The sequence below is a fragment of the Denticeps clupeoides genome, chromosome 6 (assembly GCF_900700375.1).
Source record: "Denticeps clupeoides chromosome 6, fDenClu1.1, whole genome shotgun sequence".
Taxonomy (NCBI): domain Eukaryota; kingdom Metazoa; phylum Chordata; class Actinopteri; order Clupeiformes; family Denticipitidae; genus Denticeps; species Denticeps clupeoides.
In genome coordinates, this window is record NC_041712.1 from 4,263,522 (window position 1) to 4,285,101 (window position 21,580).

Below are 21,580 nucleotides of genomic sequence, written 5' to 3' on the forward strand. Positions count from 1 at the left end.
AAAATGAGCTGTAGGACTCTCAGAGCGGAGGATACAGGTCCAGTCGATTCCTGGCACTCTGCTGTTCTGTGTGGCGGGCGGCGGGAGGATTACTGATGAGATTATTGACGTTGTAGATCACGGATGAACAAGTTAAGTCCACAGGGTCCTGAACCTACAAATTACATTTGATGGCCAATATAAAAATGATAATCATCAGATTATTCATCTGCTTTGACCAATTTGATTTAACTCAAGTTAACTCTCAAGTGTTCACTAAAACAAACAAGTTTTTCTAATAATTATTGATTGTTAATTATTTATGCGCCATGTTCCATAAAAAGAATGGAAATGCATTGCAAGAGAATCGGCTGAGCAGATTTCCTTCAGAAATAATTAACCGAGCTGTGCTGCATGAAGTGCTAACTAAATCAGCGTGTCCGTTTCAGTCACCCGTCACTGAGCTGAACTGTCACCAAACACAAAACACTGGACACATGTTCAGTCTGGGCTCTGTACAGCTCGTCCATCAGCATGGTCTCATGAATAAACACGAGCATCATTTTGTAATACTAGTCAAAGACAACAGACATAGACAGTTCAGCGTTAAAGCCACTGACAGGCCAGTGTTGCAGTCTGGGACTGAGAAACGTTGACAAAGGACTGGGCCCAGAACGTCAGTACACACTTGTGGGGTGTTCCTAGTAGGAAGCGGCTAGTAGCTACATTCAGTAGCATGAGGGAGGACGGGGTCAAAGATCATGAATGCCCATGGAGAGGCTAGACCATGGGCCAGATAGCGAGGATAGAGCTGCAAATCATGGCCTGTGATATGGTTCGGGCTCAGTTTCTATCATGTTAGTGTTCCTCGGGTCGAGGTCGCATGGTCAATGATCGGTCAGTGGATTATAGAATCCTTTCTGTATGATTCGCTGCTTGTAAAGTTGTTTTATTAAATGTACTTGTTTGGCAATATTACATCTGATCTGGTACTTACATTGAATGTTTCTGTAGAGATTAGGAACGGTCCAATCTGAATGTGACCTCTGACCGGTCTGTATCTATTCAGCAGCGAGAGACTCACGGTTCACATTTGATGCTCAGAACCTCTTCCCCATGACAGTTACAAGGGTATCTTGTCGCCCACATTAGCTGGAGTTAGCCCTCAACCTTCAATTATTATACCAGTCTGTCTGCAATAACCTTTCCCCACTCTCGCTGATATAAGGGGGCATCAGTGTCTATACAGACCCAACAGGAAGGTCTGAAAATGTGAAATAACAGCTCAACCTTGGTGTGAACTTCAAACGGCGGTGCCCCACACACATTGATGGCCTCTGACAGCCTATTAATGGAAAATATGTCTTTTGAGACACAGTGTCTGTCGAGGCAGACGTCATGTCATGTTGCCTGTCTCTGTCTTAGCGCCCTCTGTTCTCTCAGTTCTGTCTCTTTGCTCAGGAACTTGAAAGAAGGCTCAGATTTGTGACCTGACAGGCCTGAGAACTGCACCGTGTAAAAAGCAGATGTCATGTGATGTTGGCTTTCCAATGTTTTGACGGAAATGAGATTTGCTAACATAAATGCAATATTTACAAAAGATATATTCCTAGCCCCCTATTTGAACATATTATAAAACAGATGAACCAGAAAATATGTGAATAATAGATAACTGAAACAATAACACACACTAAATTGGTAACTAGTTATTTAACACTGACTAATATAACTACTTTTGTGTGTGTGTCTGTGTGTGTGTGTGTGTGTTAATGTGGTGCATTTCAATCTCAGTATAAAGATGAATGGTTTTCATTTTCATTTCATGATTTTCAACAGACAATTAGAAATCATGTAATATTAAAAGTCACGCTTACCACGCTTGATTAATTATGAAAAGAAGAATAATAATGTTAGCAGCACATTCCAGTCCATAGTTCCTGTGCCAACAAACTCTGGATATGCCTCTGACAAACGTGTAATTCTGTTTGGATGAATGGAATCCTGGCAGAGCTCCGCTGGAAGATGAAGGCCTGTCGTAATTCAGCTTCAAAGACGTCTAATTGGTGCAGCTCCTGATTAATCACACAAACCAAATTTTTTATGCCATTTCACAGATGGGGTGTGGCAAAAATAGAAAAGCAGAAAAAAGCAGTGACTACAAGGCAATATGTTGATTCTAATAGTCTCGTACGCAACTGTCCTGCACTATACTGAAAATGGCGGTTGGCGCAGGCAGCGTCACTCTGCGACTCCCACCCCTCTGAAGACAGGGACATGAGACAGCAGAGGGATGCCTCAGTTTGACCAAGAGAATCAAGGTGAGCCTTAGGTCATCCAGGGAGGCCTGATCTATTGTCCCAAATAACTCAATAATTAAAAATATCCAGGATTCTGTCCCAACAGAACTGGATTTGGAGACCACAAGGCAGACTATGTGTAATGTGTAATGTGTGACGCAAAAACATAAAGCCATGCATATTTCTGCATGTAGAATATTCTAAAGCTGCATCAGTCTTTTGGGGTGAACGGATGATGTGATGAATCTGTGAGCTTAAGGACGTCCATAAGGGGAAATTCTAAAGGACAGAGATAATATTTTGAGGAGAGTAATGGATGGCAGGATCTGATTCTAACAGAATACACAGTGTGTGGAGAATGGAATAGGTGGTGTAGTGCAAGCTACATCCTGAGACTTCATCACAACAATACAATAATACAATTGAAATGTAATATGAAATCATTCAAAGCCAAATATAATCCTGGCGTCTCAGGAAAAGAAAGCTTTGTGGGTCATGATAAGCCCAAACATACTTATACGGGGAAGCACTTGCAGACATGCTTGGAGCGGGGGACAAGTCATGGACACTGGAAGAGCTGGGGAGGATGACCGGAGGTGCTTGGCCTGTGGGAGGGAGGCAGAAGGTGAGTGGAGCCTCAGCATGGAGGGAGGGGAGCTGTGGCTCCATGGGGGACGGAGGCAAGGACCGAGGCAGAGGAGAACAGGAAGATGGCTGGCTTGAGGACGGTCCGAGAGTGTGGGTTGGATGGGAGGGCGTCTTGGGTGGCACAGGTTGCTTGGCAATGGGTGGCAGGAAGGTGTCACTGTCTCCCTAATGAACCAGCTCTAGTAGCATTAACATAACCACACTCACCATGCCAGTCATGAGAGTGGTTTTTACAACACAGCAACACACTTTTCATTTGTCCACAGAAAATGGTGTTGATTTATTATAAAATTTCAATGGAGCATCTGTAATTGAATTGGAGTGAGAAGAGCACTGCTGGTCAACAGCCTGTTTAATGTTGTTTAAAAAAAGTATAATTATGAAATATTTCTGCCAACACTGACAGGTCCTCATCAGGATCCTACTTTCCACGCTGAGCTAGTTAGAACAGGGATTATTTATAACCCATTATCTCACTTGTTGTGTGTCTTAATCTCGCTTTTAACTTTGCTGTGTAAACCTTCCTCCACGTCTATTCACAAAATGGCAAGTAAAACCTGATGTAATAACACACACTCCATGTACAGTTGGTGTATGCTGTCACTGTGCAATTGAAACACAAGATGTGTTGTTATTACAGACTTCGTCATCAGTTTTTAATCTCGTGACATTGTTCCCACTAAACCTTTAACAAGGTCTCGCTCTTCCTGCTCTGCTGTATTCATGTAGAGACCTGTAACACCCCGGAAGGTGACTGGTCGTTGGAGCCGCTCTCCACTGTCTCATGAGTGCCCTCCACACATTCAGTGTCAATGGCGCTCGGTTGGAGGCAGATTTACACTTTTGACATGTTCCCCCAATTTATTTATGAAAGTCTTAAAGGCGTTTGGGGGTGTGGAGAGATCCAAGGTGTTTAAATTTTAATAAACGTCCCCTGACAGGCGGCTTGCAGAAGGCTAATTCTGAACTTCCAGGGAGTGTATATCATTTCTTTTACATTTGTATTATTATCAGGGTGGGATACAGGGCAGAGGAAACGGCCTCAATCACATGACTTACACGATACAGAAATAATCAAGAACTGACCATGAAAACCAGAGTGACCCCCAGAGTCAGGACCATAACAATTATATTTAAAGAATGATCAATGAACACAAATAATCCGGTAATGTATGCCATAATACATGTCTGTATTAACTCTACATATTACATGCATTTGTTTACATGTTGTTACTACATTGATAACCCCCCAGCCACTGGGGACACACGTGACAGCGTATTTCTTGGTGCCAAGCCCACGCCCGGATAATTGGGCAATTTGGAAGGGCATCCAGCATAAAAATTTTGCCAAATAAATGGGCAAATCCATCTGCTGTGGCGACCCCTAACAAAAGAAGCTGAAGGAAGAAGAATAAGAAGTTACCGTATTGATAACAGGGGTGTTAGTAGTATTCAAATCATGTTCTGGTGGATCCTAACCAGGCTGTAAGTAGAAGTTCAAACACAGATTATGCAATTTATTGAAAACTGCAATTAAACTCAGGCTGAACAAATGTGTAAGACCACAGCCCCCCTAGACTAGAACTTTTTAGATGATGCTGACTGCTGACTTTAACCCTTGTGTGGGGATTATATGGTTTGCACTCTCCACCATGTGCCCTTATTTGTATATTGTGTTTTTAAAATTGTATTTATACCTTTGTATTTAATGTTACTGTTTGTATTTAATGTTACTTGTAAGCACCATGGGTCTGAGAGTAACGCAATTTCAATTCTCTGCATGTCCTGTACATGTGGCAGAATTGACAATAAAGCTTACTTTGACTTTGACTTTGATATTTTGGAAGCCCAGGAATCTTGGGTTTAAATGCTAATTATCTGCATGACCTGTGTCTGATAGGACACCAGAACACCACACAAGAATTGAAACCTTATTTTGCTGTGCCTAGAGGTCAAAAACAAACCGAAGACAAATGGAAGATGTGAAATGATGGGGCATGTGCTCTGCCCGGTGCACGTCGGACTGATAAACGGCCTTTCTGCTGAGAACGTGTTCTACGGGCTCGGAAAAGACGAGGGATTTATGGTCACGTAGCAGGAACAGATGTGTAAACATTTGTTGATGTGATTAATTAGCTCTCTGTCATTCGCCATCGCGAAGGCCGTCACCTGAGCCCAGCGATCACATGACCGGCATCTTTCCTCTCACAGCGAGGCTGACCGTGACTGCTGAGTCACTTCCTCTTTCAACTTCTTTTTTCACATTTTTGCTTTGTGCCGTCAGCCCATGACTGTATCTGTCACCAATCAGACCACCTCAACCCCCCCGACCGTCTTTCTCCGCATCAAGACGAATGTAGAGCAGGAGAACGCGTTGGTATGACAGCAATACGGAGAGCGTCTGTGTTGTGGATTTCTGAGACGAGATTTAACCCGTTCAGCATCACACACAGTAAATACATATTATCCCTGTTCATAATGGCAGTATTTATTGAATTAAAGTTGCTGCCTCCAGGTTTGCAGCCAGTTTAAAATGTGATTGAATGTGAACAGTGGGATCAAATGTGATTATTACGACACTCAATGAATATGATGAATATGAAATGAATATGAAATGTCCACTGAGTGCCACTGGTATAAACACATATGGATTTTAGAACACTGTGATACCGTGAAAATACTGTTTATCTAAATATCAAACATCATTTTTTGCCCAGACTAATTATTTTACACAGTCACCTATGAGCTTACGTGGTGATGACCATGTAAGCGCTCTGTAATTCAAACCACATCCATCTTTATTCCCACATTCAGGCCCCAAGCCTCACCGCAGTGTTGCCGGACGGCATAAAAAACATGCAGCTAATATTCATGAATCCTTTCAAAAGATACAACCAGATGCTGCGTCCAATTTCCATGACCGCATTTCCATAGCTGTTGTGTGCGGGGGGGCAACTTTATTGTTTTTGGTTTCAAGCGGCACAGATGTCTCGCGCGGACTCGCCATGCTAACAGAACGCGGGCCGCATCCGCACATCCCTCCACGGGACGGGCGGAGCGCAGGCAGATGGGCTGTGGCGGCCGTGCGGCCCACGGGCCAGAGAGGCCGGGTGGCAGAGCAACAATTAGCCCCGTTAACCGAAATAATGTGCAATTCTCTCCATGATTGTTCCAAATCTAAGACAACAATAGACATGGGGAGACCGATTCCTTTACGGGCCTCTAAGACCCAGGCGGGAGCGTGGCAGTAATGACCGGGAGACCTGTCTCCGGGAAAAACGGATGGATCACCCAGACAAGACCTTCCGAAAGGGCCGCACGCATGGTCACTCAGATCAAGACGCCTCCGTTCTGAGAACCAAAGGAACCCTGGGAATTAAGCGGCTTGCAGGGCGAGCGGGATGAGAGTGAGTGGGACGGGGATAAAAACTCTTTATTACAAGAAGGCGGAAGAAGCTCAAGGGCTGTTCCCAGAAAGAGCAGCTCTGAGAAGTTTAATATGCCGTGATTGACAAGGGTCCGTCGTGTGGGAAAATGTCAGGGGCCGTGAAGAAAGTGGCAGCCTTGTTAAACAATGCATACTTTTCACACTTCTCTGATCCTGACCTGTTTACATCTCAAGATGGCTTCAAAAATCCTTACAACACAAGAAGGCAAAACTGTATTTGGTACCTTGACCTCTGACCTTCTCACAGAGGTAAAAGTACGTAGGTGTATTATTACGGCGTGGAGCTAAACCAGTGGTGTGGCATACAGCAGACAAGGATGCTGGGTCTGGAAAAACCTTCTAAACACGGCCGGCAGGGGAAGCCCACCTCCACACCTCCGCAGGAAATAAAAAGAAGGAGTTCTGCTCTGAAAGGGCACCAGCGACTACGTGCTGAGCCTCTCAGTCCTGATCGCCCTGCAGACGACACCTGTCCATCACTGCCCAGCCTGCTCCAGACACGTTCCGTAATCAGAAGGTTGCCGGTTCGAAACCCGATCCGCCAAGGTGCCACTGAGCAAAGCACCGTCCCCACGCACTGCTCCCCGGGCGCCTGTCATGGCTGCCCACTGCTCACCACTGCTCACTGGTTAAAAGCAGAGGACACATTTCACTGTGTGCACCGTGTGCTGTGTTGCTGTGTATCACTTCACTTTCACCTCACTAATAAAAATATATAATCAATCTACAAACAACATGTTGACTTTTTTTACATAAAAAGACCAGACCTGGAAATCTCATTTTTTCTCTTGTTCTTCTCTTACTGAGCTCATTAGAGACGGCCCACGTTATGCTGATTAGCAGCTTTGCACTTTGACCTCACCAAAACTCAACATGATTTAAAAAAAAACATTTAATAAATAACTTGACCCATTAACTTCACACCAGTCAACAGCTCAACAGCTGTTCTTTCTGCAAACATCTCGCCAGACTAGTTTCATGAGCCCATATGACACCTTCATGAGCCCATTGAATATGACACCTTCCTTTATAACAGTTTCATCCAGGACGAATGCTTCATTTTGATCTGCAAGGTGAGAAACGGAAAGTTTGCCACTCAAATTGCGTTATGGAGTGAGAAACTGGGGTATGGCCTGTGGCAACAGAACAAATATAACCTCCATGGCGTAGTCAGCAAAGAAAAACCTTCCCTGCATCCTGGCCACTGAATTCAGCTCGAGACTCAATCTGTACAACAGTTGGACTTTAAAAGAAAAAATATTTTGAAATGCACCTCAGAATCTGGAATATGAATCTTTTGCCCCGACTCTCATCGAACCCCGACCTCAACATCATCGAAGATCTGGGCAAATGTTGGAACGTAATAGTATCTTTCATCTTTTTGGGGATCCATATTAACCCGAGCCTGTTATGATTCAGACAGCGGGCAGCCACAGTGCTTGACTCAGCAGAACTGGAAATGTCACACGTCTGTCAGTCTGGCCACGCAGATGACAAATTCAGCAAGAAAAAGCCCTTTTCAGGTCTCAGCACATCACGCATGCTGAAATAAGTAAACCACATGACGCTTGCAAGTTCTGGAATATGCAAACTGGGGCTGCAGAAATGATCTGTTTTTTCAGTCATCCATTAGCTTTATATTTATCCCAGGCTGACTGACATGATCCCTCCCATCAAGTTTGGATTTTCTGTCTGTGTCTCTCTCCCCTGTGCTCAGTGGGTCATGGAGCCTCCAAGCAGAACTTTCATTAAATATTAAGCAGGGTGCCTGGCGAGGGCCAGTAATTAAATGCAATCTCGGCCAACAACAAGGCCACCGGCTTTCATCAGCCAGCACCCCGGCAATTCGCCACGCCAGTCTGACAGAAGCACCGAGTGGAGCCGCTTCTCCCAGTTTCGGCTAAAAGTTGAGGGAAGTGCCTCCTGTTCGCGCCAGCGCTGTTTACCACGATGCCCTGAAAGCATGGACGCCTTCGGGTGACCTCTGTTGTTGGAGCGCACGAGCGAGCCGTTTGTCTGAGCTCGAAACTGTGCGGTTTCACGGGGGAACATGAGCTAAGCAGCGATGATCTCCATGGCAACACATAGCTCAATCCATCAAGCACTCACAATGGCAGCTGCACAATGTGCAGAGTGAAGAAGCGGCACAGCGCAACGCGTCTCGTTTCGCACATGTATTTTTGGACGGCCCACCATCTATATATAGATGGTCTGGCAACGGACGCGGACAGAATTACGGCAAAAATGTTAAGTAAAAAAAAAAAAGAAGAAAAAAAGAAGCATCTCCCATCTGTCCATGTATCTGGCCTGATGTGGGCCTGTACACAGCATCTACCACCATCACATCACAGAATTTCTTTCACAGTGAATCATAACCAACACTCTCCATAAAGGAATATTAAGCTTTTTAATTAGGAATATTAAGCTTATTTTTTTACATTATTGTTAGTGTATACCCACGTCGTATGTGCGACGGTTACATCACTGACGGGGATCGTGGGGTCACACGTGTCCCCTACTGCAGCTCGGCGACATGCGGCGACGAGAGTTTGAAAGTTGGAGCGGCGACACTGTCCAGGGTGCTGAAATCGGAACTCTGCTGGACCAATTATTATCACCGTTATTACACACAGATTCTGTTTCCTGGTTAATGCGGGGCGACGAGCCACACGGAACGCGTTTCCATGACTACCCCGGTGTGGATTCGGCATTTTATTCCGTTTCGGTTCTGTTCGCGGGTCCGGACCATCTCCACTCACCCGTCTTCTTTTATTCCCACTATCTACATTTCTGGATCCTCCGGAGTTCAGGAAGTTTCCACGCAGGTCCGCTTCTGAACGAGAGATGTCCAGGTCGCCATGGAGATGAAGGAAGGAGCTCTTATCCAGAACAGAACAGGTATCACTTCACCAGAAATACCCTGCTGCTGCCGAGCTAACGGGCTCCTCTGATGTCACAATAAAAAAAACGAAGTAAAACCAGATCAAGCAAACGAGTGAAGTGACGACAGGGCTGTAATCTGTTGAATGCGCGCGCTTTGCGTCTCTATTTACAGAAAGGATCGTGGGCTCCTCACGACCTCCGTCCACGGAACCGTGGACTCTCCACTGCGCGGAGCGCGGAATACGCGTTATGTAACGCGCTCCCCACTTCCACCCCACAGACCCCCGACACTCATCAGAGCCCCTGTCACAAAATCCCCCCGACGGGCTGGCGATGACGACACAGAGAGAGAGAGAGAGAGAGAGAGAGAGACAGAGAGAGGGAGAGAGACCCACGTACCTAATTACCGGACATTTTTTATTCATTCATGATCCAAGCTTCCACGCGCGCTCAGCGGCTTCACCTTTCCACCCCCCACATCTCGTGGAAAAATCCATCTCTTGTCATCCTGTCATGTCCTGTCCTCTTCTGTTCAGCTCGACCAGAGAGGGGAGGGGGAGAGAGAGGGAGAGAGAGAGGAAGAGAGAGAGAGAGGGAGAGAGAGGGGGGAGAGAGAGAGGCGGATCTGTGATTCACACGGAACTGGTAAAGTCGACACTGTAAGAACTGGGCTACTAATCTGTTAACGATTTCGAACAGAACCAATTCACAATTACGCCTAATTACCATTGGCACCATATACAGATGACAAGTTGTGAATGCGTCATAATAATACGGAGGACACAAATTCACTCAACATCCTGAGCATATTTTTGCTGGGCCATTGTACATTTACATTTACAGCATTTATAAGAAGCCCTTATCCAGAGCGACTTACAATCAGTAGTTACAGGGACAGTCTCCCCTTGGAGACACTCAGGGTAAGTGTCTTGCTCAGGGACACAATGGTAGTAAGTGGGGTTTGAACCTGGGACTTGTGGTTCATAGGGGAGTGTGTTACCCACTAGGCTACTACCACCCATTTCCCACCCAGCGTGTGGGGCATGTTCCAAAACGTCAGCTCAAGTCTGACTTCAGGATTTAGCTGATCAGCCATTTTTGTTGGGTGTCATTGTTTCTCACACCCAAAAGGTGAGCTTTGAAAGTTTCCTGATGGGTGGAGTGACAGCAATGCCACAAGCCTCACTCTCAACCCGGAGAAGTGGCACGTGTGAGGACACTGTCCCACATACAGCGCCATTGTTTCCTGGGTTTGAGCAGCTCGACTTGCTTGTCCTCCCCATGGGGCATGTGCTGAGTCCTCACCTCACTCTCCACATCCCCGGGTGAAACACCATGGTGAACAGTGGGTCTCGTCACCAACAGCGATGCTGTTAGAGAATTAGCATCAGTTTTTCAATGCTGAGTGTCAATGCGGCCGTAAGTAGAACCGCCTATACAGCGCATCCGGAGAGCGTTCACCCAGCTTCAGCACTGCCGCAGCCTTATTGTGGGGGTGGCAGTAGCCTAGTGGGTAACACACTCGCCTATGAACCAGAAGGCCCAGGTTCAAACCCCACTTACCTGTGTTCCTGAGCAAGACACTTAACCTTAAGTTGCTCCAGGGAGACTGTCCCTGTAACTACTGATTGTAAGTCACTCTGAATAAGAGCGTCTGGTAAATGCCATAAATGTAAAATGTAAATGCATTCCAAAATGGATTTGATTCTACACACAATCCTCCATAATGACAACGTGAAAAAAGTTGACTTGAGGTTTTAGCAAATTTTTTTAAATAAAAAATCTGAGAAATCACATGTACATGAGTATTCACAGACTTCGCTCAGTACTTGGTCGATGCACCTTTGGCAGCATCTAACAACCTCAAATCTTTTTGAATATGATGCCACAAGCTTGGCGCACCAATCCTTGGTCAGTTTGGCCCATTTTAAAATCTCTCCATAGATGTTCAGTCAGATTCAAGTCTGGGTTGTGGCTGGGCCACTCAAGGACTTTCCTTGTCCTGAAGCCACGCCTTTGATGTCTTGGCTGTGTGCTGCTGAAAGATGAGGATTAGATGTATGCTCAGTACGGCATATTCCATTGTGTGTCATGTCCTTTTGCTTTTTAAATTTTTATTCATGCAGCAATAAAATGTACAGTGTGAAAGGACAGTATGAAATATGCTGGCCGATGATATGGTCCATGATCTCCTGCCCCTGTAGCATTGCTGTTCACTTTCTTGTGACAGGGTGACGTCACTGTGTCCAGTGTGGGTGAAGTGTGCTACTTGGTAGATTTATCAATGAGCGGTTTAATAGCAGTTTCAACACTAGGTTATTACAACATAATAAGGATAATATTCTGCAAACAATAAGTGATCTGGTGATCTTTGCTACTATTAATACCTGATATGCCCCGTGAACTCAAGCACGTTTGTGGTATATTAGTACAAATTGCCAATAACGTGCTTCAAGATCTTATATTTAGCTCAGTACCAGGTGTCATTCACGTCACAACTGGACACCGATATGCTTCTCCTTACCTGTGGCTCATTCTGACCTCTCTTGCCTTGGCCGGTGATGAGAGCTAATGGGCATGTTTGGGCTTTTTGACAGGGACAGGGACAACATCTCATCGTGGACGACCTGCAAAATGCTGACTGGGCTGTATTTGTCTTTGAATTTCTCAAAACTGCAATTCATGCAGTTTCATTTGTTAATATTAACCCCAAGGGTCTCTCTGTGTATTAATGTGGAGCATTATTCCATGTAGTTACAGTATTAATAATGTGTAGCTGTTGAATAATGGCAACAAGCGCTCTGTCTTTATACATTTAATTAAAACTAAAGTCTGAAATGTTCCTTCCATTTCTTGTATTCAGAAGCTCATTCTGTCTCTGCTAAGCATCATAAGTGCCTATTCTTAGTTTGGGACTGGATCACTGTCACTTTAAATAGAGCGTGCCATTCAGGCACAGTGTGCTCTCATTTGACAGCACAATCACAGGAGAAATGGAGAACAGAGCGGCGAGGGAACACGAGTGCAATATCCACGAGGCGCACCCCGGGGACCCGGAGAAGCGTCCCAGCGAAAAGATCAACATCTGTCACTCCGCCATGACAGACTAAATCGTCTGTCTCACCGCTGGCAGCACTACCTACCCAGTCCATATCAAAGAAGTGTCTGCAAGCAATCACACACAATCTCTGTATGAGGACTAAACACACCCCTAATCCGAAATTTTGTCTTCTTCTTCGTCGTCTTCTCCCATTAGAGGTCTCCATATTGGATCAGCCGGCCTGGCTGTCCGCACAATTGATTTGGCAATTGATTTACGCTGGATGCCATTCTTGACACAACCCTTCCTATTTACCTGGTCTTGGGACTGGCACATAGAAACGTCCCCAGTGACAGGGTTCTAAATTAGACACTTTTTATGAAGCAGGTTTCTATCAATAGGAAGGATTTAAAATGATATTGTAATTTGAGACTGTGTTCCCAGATGAATGGAGAGTAAATGGCAGTTGCCATGCATGCCATGATTTATTGCCATTTTTTTTGGCTTTTTAAGCCAGTGTAATTCACAGTATATTCTTTCTTCTCCACTGGCCTTCAGTGTGTCCCACATGCTGCTAATGGTTCAGCAATTTGCTCATTTACTGACATCATGTTAACTAACTAATGATTACTCTCACTGCTAAGACTGCATAGTATTTTACCCAATATTATGTTCATGATTGTTTGCCATAATTGATTAACTGGCTGATTGTGAGTTGACGGTATATTTTTATAGATGGTTTTAAAGTCATTTTAACTTTAAATTGGCCACATACCCTCACTGTAGCTCACAGTAGCAGTGAAGTCATATTTATTTATATAGCACATAAAACACCAAAGTGACTGAACTCTCAACGAATAAAAGGAAAAAAAATGAGATTTAAAAACTTTTATCTAATAGTTTTAAACCGTGCAAATGGATAACAGAACAGCAGAATATAACTGGACAAACAATGTGGGGCTGCTCGGTCAAGATTAGCAGAAAAACTGTCCATTAAGACACACTCCACACACTGCACAATTCAAGGAACTGGATTAATTTCCATATTTCTCCACTTGTGGATAGTTATTGTCTCCCCACAGCCAGTAAGGGAGACGTTGGGCAGGAAAAAGGACTTTTGTACTGATTTCAAAAGTAAAAATATGAATTTGCTTATTACGTAGTGCTGAATGTGATTAGTGACTACAGTCTTACTTTTTTCCATGTTAGCACATTTAAAAGTTTCAAATCATTAAACGAATTTAAATATTAGTCAAAGACAAAACAAGTAAACACAAAATGTGATTAAGAAGGATTTTATTATTAAGGGAGAAAATCCAAACTTACATGGCTCTGTGTGACAAAGTGATTGCCCCCTAAACCTAATAACTGGTTGGACCACCCTTATTAGCAACAACTGCAATCAAGCATTTGTGATAACTTGCAATGAGTCTTTTGCAACACTGTGGAGGCCCATTCATCTTTGCAGAATTGTTGTAGTTTAGCCACATTGGAGGGTTTTCAAGCTGGTCATGCCACAGCATCTCAGAAGGACTCAGCATTGATTTTTTTTGTCTTGTCACTCTGCCATGCAGGCCATTTTTGTCATTGTCACTTTGTCATACAGTTTTTGGATCTTTGTCAGTATTCCTCTCTGCGTCATTGTCTTAGCACATGGTAATAAAATAAAACCAAGTCAGGCCCTCTGCATCTACTGTCTTTGAGAGGTGTGTGGTCCGCATGTCACTTTCAGAACATCAGAGGCTGAAAGGACACCCGTAGGGGGACCGCTGATATGCAAGCAGGAGTGAATGTGACAGGTCCATCACAGGGTGAGCCTATCACTCAAGTTGGTTTCAAACTGACAAATTAATAATGAATTAATCGGGTAGCAGTAGTAAATCGGGTAGTAAAATCTGTGGTAAAATCTAATGCATTAATGTACATTTTAGTGAAATCAAAGCTGCAAAATGCCTGCATTTTAGGAATAGGGGTATCACAATCTTGAAATTTTGGTGGGGTGGTAGCAGCCTAGAGGGAAACACACTTGTCTATGAACCAGAAGACCCAGGTTCAAATCCCACCTTCTACTATTGTGTCCCTAAGCAAGACACTTAACCCTGTGTCTCCAGGGTGGGACAGTCCCTGTAACTACTGATTGTAAGTTGCTATGGATAAGGGTGTCTGGTAAATGCTGTAAATGTAAATATTAAATTCTCCAATAAAATGATTCAAAAACATATCAAACATTGTACAGTCCAAAAACTATGAAACTTTGAGAAGAATATTACATTTCTCTCCATAGACAAATGATTCTAACAATCAAGCAAAAATAATCATGACAAATATTAGTCCAGTCAGCCAGGCGATCTAGATACAAAATGAGGTCCATGTTTTTTACAGCTTATGCTCTGAATAGGACTGTTGTACCTTAATGAACCTGTGACCTTGTCTCAAGGGTAAAAAACGACAGATGTTTCACTTAAACTTCAGGTTAAGAGAAAAAAACTAAATTGATCTCCAGCATTCCAAACACCAGATCACTGGCTTTGATTATGTTTCCATGAAATCATGAGTCGTTTTGACCCATGCAGTCCACTATTAAACCACAAGAACTCAACATCACTGCCAATTCAATTTGACCCAGGGGTCTTTGCAAGATCTCACCTTGTGGGGTACAAATGATCAGGAGACATCCCAGAACTAATGTGGGTAACTGGTCAATGACCTGAAGAGAGCTGGGACCACAGCAACAACATCTACCATTAGTAACACACTTTGTCATCATGCAGCGCTTGAAAGGTCCGCCTGCTTAAGGCAACACATGTCCAGGCCCGTCTAAAGTTTGCCAGAGACCATCTGGATTATCATGTGGTCAGATGAGGCCAAAACAGAACTTGTGTTGCATCCCTAGAACACCACTGTGATGCATGGGGGTTGATACATTATGCTTTGGGGCTGCAAAGGGGACAAATTATGTATTGTCAATTTTTTTTTTCCATCAGTGAGAGTATTGAAGATGAAACTTGGTTGGATCTTCCAGCATGACAATGATCCCAAGCACATCACCCGGGCAATAAAAGAGGGGTTACGTAAAAGCATTACAAGGTTCTGGAGTGGTCTAGCCAGTCACCCAGTAGAGAATCTGTGCCCAACGACAGCCCCAAAACAAACTGTAAAATTCCAGTTACATTGTGTGCAAACCTGGTATTGTGTGCTATGTTTTTTTTTTACCTAGTTCACTGCCAACCAAGGTTACATCACAAAGTATTGAGGTGAAGTTTTGCTATTGACAAAATACTTATTTTCTGCACCATTATACAAATAAATTTGTTAAAAACCATTCAATGTGATTTTTTTACGTTCTGCCTCTCACAGTTAAAGCGTACTTATGATGAAAATTACAGACCTCTCTCATCTTTTTAAGTGGGACAACTTAAAAACAATCAGTGGCTGTCAAATGTTTTTTGCAACACTGTATGATGCAAGATCACAGACAATAAATAAACACAATTTATTAACAGCTTCTGCAGGTGACAGTACACAATACTCCTTTTGCCTAATGCACAGTTCAATGCCCAACAGATTGGATTTGTTCAGAGGTTGAGATGGTTCCACAGTGGGGACAAAAATATTATTATTGTGGACTCCAGTGGACTGCAGATTCTGAAAGTTCTGAACAAGTGTGTGTGTCCCACAGTGAAGGTTTTTTCACCAGGCTCGTAAAAACGGAAGGCTGAATTTCCATACCATGATACAACTGAAAGTCTTTCACACTTTCAGAGGAATGCTACAGATTGAAAAGCGTGAGTCGAGACCTGCAAGACGCACAGGAGACCTACTGGCAGCTATGAGAGATGTCTGGGAGAGGTGTTGGAACCAATGCCATACCTCCACAACCCCAGAACTCTTCACAGATTGTTTAAATATCATTGACTGTGGTACATACAATCCGTCTATTCCAGAATAAAAATCAAATCATCATTAAAAATCATCATTGTTATTAGAACATTAGCCTTGGCTTCAGGTATTAAAAAAGTCAGAGCCACACAGAAGCAAGTGATGAAATTATTAATTAAATGAAACTAGTGATGTCAGTGTTGACAAGATTAATCTTGAAATCGAATGGATCACATACACAATGTGCAATATGTCATCTGCCCGTTTAGGTGACATTACTGGATGGGAGACTCTTCTCACTGGGAAAAAAGGGATCAGGACTCCTGCGTCCACAGACTTGTCCAGTGGGATGGACACATCACTTCATGCTCTTCCCTTCTAATTCTGATGCTCTGGAGAAGGATAAATCTGGTCTTGTCAGGTCACATGACCCTTTCCCTTTGATCCAGAGGCCAATTAGCCTGACTCAGATGTGTCTTCTTCTTACAGCCACACACCTGTTTTTTCCCAAAGTGCACGTGGAAATATTTGTACCATGTCAACTCTCTACGACTTTTTTCCATCAAACGTTTCAGTGATCACAGTTATTCAGGATGGTTTTCTGATGACATTCTGTCGACTGAGATTATTTCTGTGCTCTCCCTAGATGCATGTGCTTGATGCAGTGTCATCTTTTCAAATTGAAAAAATGAGAATGCATCAGTTAATAGCTGAAACATATCAACCATTACAATAACTAAGCAATCAAAGACATTTTAGCCTGGGCAGTGAATTCCAAGTGAAGATGTTTCAGGAAACACTCATGGTATCTATAGAGAAATATGATTTGACAACCAGCATGGCCATTCTGACCCTGCACACTTCCTGCAGGGGAACAGATTCAAGGCTCGGTTTTTTAATCCCTCCTCCTCCCAGTACTTGGCAGGGGCGAATCTGACATCTCTGCTGGTGCTGGTGCAAAATTACAAGCTTTTCCCTGCAACCCCTTTTCCTGTCTCAGAAAGCCACGCCCACAATGTCACACATCAGCCCACACGCGAACCGCGGCTCGCCAGGCGCCTGATTCCTGCCCGTACCTGTGATTTTTCTGCTTCTGGGGAGCAGGCGTAGTCTTATGTTGGCACAGACACCTTCGGTGCCGGTGACAGTAGTTGACTAAAGCAGCAGCAGCTCCATGGCTTTTTTTTCACATTGATGACATTTACAGCTGCCTACGGGTCACAATCAGCCTCGCCACACAGTGGTCTGAGGTGGATGCCGGTCAGTTTCACATAACCATCAGCATGGTGAAAAAAAACATTGGGGTCCATTTTCACAATTTCGGTACATTTTCGGCTGTTCTGTGGTAAAGAACCATGTCCTTAATGTTACCGAACGTCAGACCTGCACTTTGTAACTGACCCTGTGAGGAGACGGTGAATCGACTGGGCAGATCTCAGCGCCCTACTGCCAAACGCTCCACAGGGAGAGGGAGCGAGAGAAATGGAGGGAATGTGTGCTACTCTGCCAGATCGCTGCAGCTCTTCCTCTGGAGGAGTGAGGATCCAGCCGATCTTCGCAGCATTCTGGCTTAGTGGGCCGGGAGCCCCTTGTTCCTCTTCTCCTCTGTAAGAGCGGAGTCAAGGACAGAGTGTGATGCCGAGCTCGGTGGAGGCGGTTCTGGCACTGGAGTATTGATGGCATAGCAGAATAGATTTTCTGTCTGGCTTGCAAATAGAAACCTCCTCAGAGCACCGTACTCCGGCATCAGATTTACTGGAGCCTTCCTCCTAGTCAGGCCTGATGGATTTTTCTCTGGATGAAATGGTTCTACCTAGCTATATATAATTGATTACTGGAAATCTGTGAACAGCCCTTGAATCTCACATTGTCCATGTTTCCTCCAAGACAGAAAGGTCAGATACAAAGCATCCACTGCACTGCAGGTGCCCAGGCTGTCCCTGTTTGGGGGTTCAGTCCTTCTTTTCCTGTGTGGTTAAGGAACCAGTGGTTCAATCCCAGAATTGAAAGCAGACTGGTGATACCAGGTGATGCAAATCTCAAAATATCCATTGGCCAGACTTTCTCATTTTACACACAGGATCAGAAGCACCCATAGAGCTAATAATAATACCGAGAAAGGAACCACATATTTCAGCCTTCAGCATTTGCCATGGTATTGTTTCAAACAACTTATACAACATCACTATATTAGTTGAAGAGTGTGTAAAGGCTTCTTCAGCCCATCCCTATTCGCTCAATGGAGTGTGGGGCTCTGTGGCAGACAATCCACAAATGAAAACCACGTCCCATGATTCTTTCATTATTAGAAAAGATAGAAAAGTGTGACAATTCTGTATATTCAGGTTGTCATGATGCTGTTGAACAGACCTGACAAATGCTTGTCAGCCCATGGGACGTGTCTTCTGACATGGTATTCACTGGATCAGTGTCAGGATTGACTACAGCTGGGCTCATCACCGGTGGCCAATCCTGACGGTGCATAAAAACCCGAGATTTCCGCCCCTTCGGAAGGGACGACATTTTAGTGGGCCTAGTGCACGTATGTGAATGTGTGTTTTTGAGTTCTGGCAATCGCCACACGCCTGCGGGTTAGTTTTAGTTCTCCCCTGTGTATAAATCCTTTTTGGCCACGGCGCCATTGTTTATTTATATTGATTTATTGTTTCTTTTGTAATAAAACCCCTTCCCAGCATGTCCTGCTTCTGCGCTTCCTTCCCCCGTAAGTCCGTAGACGTGACAATCAGCTAATATTCAACAGCATCTCGCTGGCCGAAACTTACTGACCACTGCAGTAATTAACCAGTCAAACATTTTGGCCTATTTCCACCTTTTTTTTGCAGAGCAGTGTCAAAGGTCAAATAGTCAAGATTCAAAATAAACATGGAATTTTACCTATTCAATCATATACACAAAGCACACGTTTATAATAGACTAAAAAAGAATAAAAATATTGCATCTAGACTAGAACCAAACTTTCAGCTTGACTAAAATACACAAAAAGGTCCTTAAATAGAAAAACTGTACTAGATAGTTCAGACAACAGCGCCGCTGTTATGATGTTTTGTTTTTTTTTGCAAAGCCCCATCAATGCTGAAGCACTGCTCCCCTGCGAATTCGAAACAAGAGCATGCAATTAAAAGATGGTAATAATCCTAAATCCATGTGTTTATAGCCCAGCTGGAAGGCAGACACTTTTATACTGGGGTAATGATAGAAAGAGCCCCGCACTGCTCAGGCTGCGGTTTGGTTTCTGGGAGGACCAGCCGTGCTCCAGTAATGCGGGCTCTGCCGGATTACTTTAAGCATATCAACGATTGTCAAGCAGTTTGGTGCTGATGCATGGGTGAGAGCATTTCTTTGAAGAGAATTAGTCCTGGGTGCCCATTTCCATATCACTCCCCTGGGAAGGTGACTTGATTGAGGCTTTGGAGTGGAGAAGTGGGGACCAGTCTTTAAATGCCACTTTTGGGATATTTTCTCAAGAAGTCATCACAGGAAAACCGGTAAAGTGTTGGCCAATTTTTGTTCATTAGACATGCCATTTAGAACTTTGCTGGTGATTATTTTAGGCTTGTTAAAACTTTTAGGCTTGCTAGTAGTTCTTTTACAGCCTTGAGTCGGTAATAATTTTGGGATCATCGGGGCCTTGGGCAGAGGGAATAATTGTGGAGGAAGGGACTGTCAATCAGGCATTATTCTCGCAGAAAGAACAGGATGATTATAACCGTGGCGTCCTGGCAAGACAGGCTGGGTTCTCAGCAGCACCAGCCCTTGGGGGTCTCCAGCTCGGCCCGGCTTCAGCCCCAGGTTCAAGGTGGGCATGACTCAGTTGCCGGAAGTTGCATCACATGTCCTGGGGAAAAATTCTCAGCTCATTCTCAAAAGGGCAACGGTGGGTCTCAAAAGGGCAAAGCACTCCAGGCTGAGCTGGGCAAAATTACGAATCAGCCTGGAAAGCGCTCTTTAACACAGACGCTGCAGAGATGAATCAGCTCAACCGTTCTGCACAGAACATTAAAACCAAACTGCACATGCATGAAAAGTGTTCATAAAACACATAATAAATCATTCCTGGGCGACTCCACTTTATCCCTGTCCAGTCTGAGATTTAAGAGGCTGGTTTTGGCAGCTGGCCAACATAACTGATGGAAATGCCTAAAACAGCGAGGTGGAAAACTTCTTTTTAGTCGCATAAACAAAACGCTTTGCAGAAGAAATCTCTTGCTAAACATATTAATCATGCTGAATGATTGTTTATTCATATGCATATTTGCACATTCTCCGCCCCTGGACAGGGTGTGACAGGGTAATGACATTTTTCTGAAGGAAACATCTGTTGATCACCTCTCATTGCGCTTTCTTGCCCAAGGGTGATGAGACTCATCACGTCTGGTGAGAGTGATGGTTGCTGGAAGACTGAGTTTGGAATGTAATGAAGACTGTGTAAAAACGCACACATGAAGACCATGTGGTGTGGGAGAAGAGAATAGAGTGTGTAGAAAAAACTCTTTCTCCCTCCACACAAAGCACTGTATTCAACCACTCCAATTTGATGTTACCTGGCAGAAAGAGGCATGGCACAACAGAGGTTAGAAATGAACAGTTTCTAATTTATTAACACCGGTAAATAATTATTGTAGTTACATGTGAATATTGAATGTAAAAAGGTACCAAGGTTACAGAGAAAGTAAACATGAGAAGAAAGAGTAAAGAGGGAGAAGAGAAAGAGAAGGGAAAGAGAGGGAAACCCCCCTGAGCAAGATAGCTCAGAGGTCCCTTTTCCACATGTGTGCAGACATTTATACCCCTGGCCTACAGGAAGTTGTCACTGGCCTACAGGAAGTTGTCACTGGCCTACAGGAAGTTGTCACTGACCAATCAGAACCTGTTGTTTCTGATGTCACACCCCCGGTGCCTCCCATTTGGTGAAGACAAAGAGGGTGGGCGGTCCTGACGGCTGATACTTCGCACGTTGACGTCGGACAAAAGACATGTAAAAACCGGGGTGTCGAATCTTCACCCACAACCGTCGACACAGGAATGTTACACTTCCCCCTGCAGACATCTGTTATGCAAGACAAAGCAGGCTCCCGCGATGTCCATTCTTACAGACGGCCGGTTGATCCCCTGGGGCACTCGAGTATTCAGGGTCCATGGGGATCACAATTGGGTCATGATTGTGTATCTGCTTGCTTCCTGGTCAGTCGGGAATTCAAATGTAGCCGATAGTTGTGGTTCTGTGTTCTTTGTGATCCTCAGGCGTCTGAGGTCACCCTTGTAGGGAAACCTGTCTTCTTGGCATAGATCAAACACAGCAGCATACATAGAATATTCAACTGGATCCAGGGCTTTTCACACTTGGTTGGGTTCTTTGTCTGGAGTGTGATGAGGTTTGCATACAGA

At 44.2% G+C, this 21,580-nt stretch overlaps 1 protein-coding gene across 2 annotated transcripts in view; it reads right to left on the minus strand.

The window, feature by feature from the left end:
• Positions 1 to 9,792, minus strand: part of kcnj6 (potassium inwardly rectifying channel subfamily J member 6) — a 29,031-nt gene extending 19,239 nt beyond the window's left edge. Inside the window, exons 1-2 of one of the 2 annotated variants that reach the window (XM_028982375.1) lie at positions 9,655 to 9,792; positions 9,132 to 9,319 (exon numbers count right to left, since the gene is read on the minus strand). The gene's annotated coding sequence lies outside the window, so the exon portion shown is untranslated. The remainder of the gene's footprint in view (positions 1 to 9,131; positions 9,320 to 9,654) is intronic. The other variant, XM_028982374.1, reaches the window with a different exon arrangement.
• Positions 9,793 to 21,580: the final 11,788 nt, after the last annotated feature.